At 44.4% G+C, this 6,766-nt stretch overlaps 1 pseudogene; it reads left to right on the top strand.

Moving 5' to 3' along the window:
* The first annotated feature begins 1,821 nt into the window (after positions 1-1,821).
* On the top strand, positions 1,822-6,357 carry LOC108392174 (complement factor H pseudogene; annotated as a pseudogene).
* The last annotated feature ends 409 nt before the right edge of the window (positions 6,358-6,766 follow it).

Raw genomic sequence — 6,766 nt, 5'->3', positions numbered from 1 at the left:
GCTCACGTGAATATTCAAGGGAAAGAACCTAATAATCTCATGGAAATTTTTCTTGTTAGAAATTCTAATACTGTGTCATATCTAATTACCTATATCTTCCATCCACTGGGCATCTATCTTGTCTGTGAGGTTACATAATATCAGTCTAAACCCCCTGGCACACCGGAGTCCTGCAAATATTTGAAGGCAATCACCACATTCCTCTCTCACACTGTTCTTCCCTCTGGGGGCACCAGACCCCTCCGCACAGTGTGTGCCGGGAAGGATTGCTGAACCCTTCAAGGTACCGGCCGTCCTCCTGTGGGCTCAGCAACCTGGGGGACTTCCTCAAATATGGAGCTTCCGAGACCTGAACAAAATGCTCCTGAGGATAACTTACTACTTTACATAAAAGGAACCTATTTCTAGAACTATCTTTTAATTCAAGTAAAAATTACTTGAATTTTTGAAGTCACCATGTCACATTGCGGATCATACTGACTTTGATAACTGTGATATCCTGTGCACCTGAGGTCAGTCAGCTTTCTCTCTAAAGGCCAAATGATAAACCTGGCCTTTGTGGGCAACAGTCTGTCACAGTGACAAGCAGTCACTGACAATATGTAAATGAATGGGTGTCTATATCCAACAGTTTATTTACAAGAACCAGCCTGCTACTGCACAGACCCATGGACCACAGTTTACTGACACATGCTCTAAGTCAGTGGTTCTCAACCTTTGCTTCATACCGGAATCTCCAAGGAAGATTCAAAAATCCCCATCCCCAGGTCACACCTTGTAACAGTTGAGCCCAATATCTGGGTCTGGAGGGCTGCTGGGCCTCCAAATGGCCTCCCCTGCCTGAGCAGGGGTGAGGTCCTCCGCCCCCTGTGCTGCCTTCTCTGACCCCAGCAGAGCGGCCGGGGTGCTTACCACAGCCTGGTGAGGGCCAGGCCTGGAGGCTTAGCCCCCAGAGCGCCAGCTGGTGTCAGAAGCAGGGGGTGGGACCACAGTGAGCCGTGTGCCCTGCGGTCTGTGCACCATGCAGCCTCCCCCTCCTTCCGCGAGTGAGGCCTCTCCAGGTCTTTTTCAACATTAAATGCAGGTAGGCTGACTCCCTACCGCAGGACTCCAGTCACTGGCACAGACCCAATTCTGAACAACACTGACTTGAAATAACCGCCTGAGACCCTACAGCACTGGGGGTGGAAATGCTTCTCAAAGGCAGAGAATCACTGACACTCCCCTCGTGGTGCGAGTGTTCCTGCCGAGTTCAGAGGTTCTGCACGAGATGTCCTTGCCTCTTGCCTCCGTGGCCAATGGCCCTGCTTTCACAGGACCTGCCAACAGGGGCTGGAGCAACAAGAGGTTTACTGAAAATTAATATGTCAGTCAACTTGGCTACTTTCTGCCTGCAATTTGGTAACCTCTGGTGATCCCCAGGAGCTGAGTAACAAGACTTAATTTGCATGAGCTTCCCATCAAGGCTCACTCTCTGCAAACACCCTCTCATCTGCCTCCACCACCATGCTCACCACAATGTTTACCAGAGGGTCCGTCTCTAACACAGTAACACTATAAAGACATGTCTGTACACCTAAATAAATCCCAGATGTGTTAAAGAGGGAAATGTAAAAACAAGAAACTGAAGCATGTAAGCCTTGGAAATAATGCTTTAATCTTGAGGTTAGTGATTTGGCAAAACTCCAGTATTAATATCTTGATGCTCTCCTCTGAGCTGTCACATTCCTTGGAGGGGCACAGCTGCTCCTGTAGGATCAGGGTCCTCCCTGCCCTGGGAGCCCAGTGCTGGGCTCCTGGACCGCTGGCATCCAGGGACACATGGCCCCGCATCTCCCTGCCACCCAGATGGGCTTCAGGCTGCAGTGCACGGGTCTCCGGTGGAAGCCACCAGGTACTAACACAGGTGAGGACAGACGTCCACTCTGGTGGATGGGGCATTGTGAGTGGCACAGATGCCAGACTGCGGTGGCTGCCAGCCTCCAGACCATCTCCCCCCTTCTGCCCACATCCTCCTGGTCCCAGAGTGCCTGGGAGCCCCTCGGTGGTACAGCGACCCTGCGCCTTCCTCACTTTTGCCTAGGACCTCACCTTTCCACTGGCCTTTCTACTCCCTGTGGGCTCAGCTCCGGAGTGCTGCCCCTTCGTGTGCTCTGTGTCCTGGTGGATTTGTGATTTTAGGGTTTTAGGGAGGGGCCATAAAATTATGAAGATTGCTTCCATTAGTTTTCATGGGCTTTAGCAAAGAGGAGATGGATGCATTTCAACATCATTCTTACCTGGAGGAGATGATGATCTAGTTTTAATGCTTTAAAATAGCATTACTACAACAAAATACAACAGTCCTATGAAAAGCATTCAAAGGAAAAAGCTTCTAAGTATGCCAAAGTAGTGACGTATGGCCCCAAAAGGGAACTGATGCTTGATAAACGTGACGAGGGCAGAGGGGGCAGCAGCTGCCTGTGGCCACACGCCCTCCATGCACCGAAGGATCACACAGGACAGTGGCAGGAAGGGTCTCCCTCATCCCACCCCGAGCACCCTGCAAAGGATGAAGTCCTTTTGCAGAAGAAAACTCCGGATTTCATCAGTCACGCCCTCATTAAAATCTATCCTGGCAGAAAAATCCCTCCCTGGGTTAACCGGAAGCAGCCACACGCAACGCTGTCTTGTTTTCGCGGCGAGCTCTTCCCTCCCTGAGACTGTTGATCTCATCCAGCCTGTTAGGAGGCCTCCTCTCGCCTTCTTGCAGATACATGAAGAGTAAGGAACCCTCAGCACCCTCTGGTTCCTCTTTCAGGCTTTACTTCATCTCAATTTTTTCCTTTCTGAACCCTGCCAAGTCATTCATGCCATTTCTTACATGGATGGCTCCACCCTACTCTATGATCACAGGGTACTCTGACCAATAGGATACAGTGACCCATGTCACCCACATACTCCTGGTTATCTTTGCATCTGTGTATATCCTTCCCCCAGTATATTGCTAATGAGTGTTTCTCTAATAACTCACTATGAGTTTCTGATATTTTGCACCAAAATAACTCATTGTGCATCCTTTGGCTTATGTCTATGCTTTTCTTTCTACCCTAATTGTACAACCACAATATCAGAGGATCTTAGTTTTTTTTCAAGGCTGAATTGATACTAGTACACTTGGCTGGCTGGGAACCTAGGATTGAAGAGTATACTGGGAGAAGAACATAGACATGGTGTTGTGGTGGAATATGTTTGCAATCCTAGATTTCTGTTGAAAGGTTTTAATAAAACTCAATGTGTTGAAGAAGAACGACAACCTTGCCTTTGTGTATTGAGGACAAGAGTGCATGTGGAGATGTACCTGGCTTCATCACGGATATGCTGAGCCACCCACCCCTCCCCATAATCATGGAGATTCTGTGGAGTTCAAGGGAAGGGAAGCATTTATGATGACTGGGCACAGATCAAGTACATGTATTAGTGACACATGGACCCAGCTTCCTCAGTGCATTGCAACACATGGACCTGAGAAGTGTAAATCTTCAAAATTAATTGTACATGAGGCAAATCTACCAGCTAAGACTGAATTTGAGCATAACTATAATAGAAGTTACAAATGTAGGGGAAAATCAGAATACAAGCACTCAGTCTGCATACATGGAAGATGGGATCCTGAACTAACTGGCACAGAAGTAGAAAAACAATTATGCCCACCTCCACCTCAGATTCCCGATGCTGAAGATTTGACAACTACAGTGAATTATTGGGATGGAGAAAAGATATCTGTTCTCTGTCAAGAAAATTATCTGATTCAGGAAGCAGAAGAAATTGTGTGCAAAAATGGAATATGGCAGTCAATACCATGTTGTGTACAAAAAATCTCATGCTCTCAAACACCTCATATAGAACATGGAATAATTAAATTATCTAGCTCTTCAGAAATAAGGAAAGAAACATTTGAATCCAAGCTTTATGCACATGGCACCAAACAAAGTTACATTTGTGAAGATGGTTTCAGGATCTCTGAAGAAGACGGGATAACATGCCACCTGGGAAAATGGAGTTCCCCACCTCAGTGTGGGACTTTCTTGGGAACCACCAGCTTTGCTTCTGTGCAGTGTTTTATCTCACAAGTTAGACAATTACTAATATGGAGAAGAAGTTACATACAACTGTACTGATGGTTTTGGGATTGATGGACCTGCATCTATAAAATGTTTAGGAGAAAAATGGCCCCATCCACCAGAATGCAGAAAAAAATGGATAGCTCTGGCTTACCAAGCTTTAATAATGCTATACTCATAGGCCCAAAGAAGGAATCATGTCAGTCAGGAGAACAAGTGGCTTATAAATGTCCAATATATTACCAATTGGATGGACCCGATATTGTACAGTGTATTAAGAGGAAATGGATAGGAAGGCCAACATGCAGAGATGTTTCCTGTATGAACCCACCAGAGTGGAAAATGTTGTTATACTAAATGAGTTGCATAGGTAGCTAACTGGTGACAGAGTAAGTTATGAATGCATAAAACCTTTTGACCTGTTTGGGGAAGAAGAAGTGATGTGTTTAAATGGAACCTGGACACAACCACCTATGTGCAAAGACTCTAAAAGGAAATGAGGACTCCCCCACCTATTGACAATGGAGATATCACCTCATTCTCATCACCAGTGTATGCTCCAGGTCAGCAGTGCGGTACCAAAGCCAGTCCTCTTATGAACTTCAGGGAAACAGGAATCTAATAGGTAGGAATGGAGAACGGTCAGAACCCCCAAAATGCTTAGATGAATGTAGAATTTCAGAAGAAATCATGGAAAAACATAACATCCAGTTACAGTGGAGTTACCAGAAAAATATTTATTCTAAAATGGATGATACTCTTGAATTTATGTGTAAACATGGATATCATAAAAAGTCTCTTTCTCATACATTTTGAAAAACTTGTCAGTAAGGGAAACTGACACATCCCACTTATGGATAAAAAGATGGTTAAAACACAGTCTTATCTTTTGTACATGTATTCAAATTTTTCATTATTAATCCAATTTTTGTTTATTTTTTCAAGTACCACTTAACGCATTTTTATTCATAATTCAGATTTGTGTTAAACGTTATGTGGATGATGTAATTATAATCTGAAAGATGAATGAATCATTCCTTGAAAGCACATCCTTAAAAACTTGGCAAACCAAAAAAAAAGTATACTGGAGAGCCCAAATATTCTTTAAATTAGTCTATTAGGAAATTTAAACTATTTTTTAGTCTCACTGAGGCAGGTGATAGGAGGATGTAGGCAGATAATATTTAAAACCCTTGTAAGTTTCAAAAAAGCCTCAGTTCAACTCAGCCACTTAGACGTCAGCTGCTCTGATAGGTTATGCCATATGCAAATGAAGCATTGTACTTTCAGCCAATCAGGAGTGAGTTAGTTCAGTTCTCTGTTAGGTGAGGGGTGGGGGGATTTCCTTCTCTCAGGAGGCAATGTAAACCCAAGACACCACAGCCTTGATGGTTGGTATCTTCTCTTGGAGCCCCTCCTGATCAGCAGGATATTTCTCTTTCCACTCATTACAAGAGCTTTGCTGGTTGCTCTGTACTCTTGTCTGCTGGTTTCATTCTTCATCACCTGCAAGACAGGATCCTGGGATAAAACAGTGTTCCAGCCAGTGACATCACCAAAGCAAATGCTTGGCTGGCTGGGGAGACAGGTTAACTGGGTGTTCCTCCCTCCTCCCTCCTTCCTTCCTTCCTTTTTCCCTTCACCTCCCTCCCTCCCTCTCTCTCCTCTTTTCTTTCTTTCTTTCTTAAAAACTCAGTCTGGAATTTTGCAGTGAACTAATGCATGACCTTGAGCTATCATCATGCTAAGATGGGCCATCTTAATAATTACCTGGCCTTGCTGTATTTTCAGAAGAATAAATTAGTTTCACTCTATGAAGAAGCCAGGGTACCACTGTGCTTAAAAACCATGCTGCTACCTTCAAATTGTAGCCATGGCAATATATCTGCTTCTTTTCCTACTAATTCTCTCCTTCTGTGGACTGTAGCCCAGAGCATCAAGATTTCTGATCCAGGATTTAGAAGAGAAAAAAGGCTGCGCATACCCAGTGCCAAGATTCCTGAGAATATGGAGGCAGCCGCAAGTCGGGCCACAGTTCCAGGCTAGCTGAGCACGGGGACATGACAGCATTCCAGGCCCTGGCTGTGTGGACGCTAGCCCTGGGGCCCATCACTCAGAACACAGGTGTCCCGGAAGGCCTGCCATCATTGAAAGAGTCTTTGGAACACAGAGGACTCTTTCTATTTCACTGAAAAGTGTGGGGAGACAGAGGCTGTTTCTAAGTAGCATTGGTAAAGAATATTAGGATTTGTTTAGGCAGTGATAAATAATAATTTAAATTCAGTTATGAAGCTGTTTATACAATAACTATCGACACAGTTATTTAAATATTTTCTCTATTTTGTGTTTTGACTTATAATAGTAATATAAACTGAGTACCATATGTAATAGTGTTTATAAGTAGCTTGAGCATAATATTTATCATCCAACTCAACATCCTTTGAGAGTGAAAGGGTATGCTATTAATAGTTAGGCAGGGCCAACAGAAATAAACCAGGGTGATCTTGGGAAATTGGCAGCATATGGCCACCCTTTTCATAAAGAGTTTTATTGTTAAAGAAAGCACAATTGTGAATTGTATTGTAAGTGCCCCAAGACTGACTTGGCCATGGCTGAGAAACGTTCCCTTACTTTGTAACTAAGAGCTGTTCTTCAGACCCTAG

This window comes from Manis javanica, chromosome 1, assembly GCF_040802235.1.
Source record: "Manis javanica isolate MJ-LG chromosome 1, MJ_LKY, whole genome shotgun sequence".
Lineage (NCBI taxonomy): Eukaryota > Metazoa > Chordata > Mammalia > Pholidota > Manidae > Manis > Manis javanica.
This window is presented reverse-complemented; position numbering and strand designations above follow the sequence as displayed.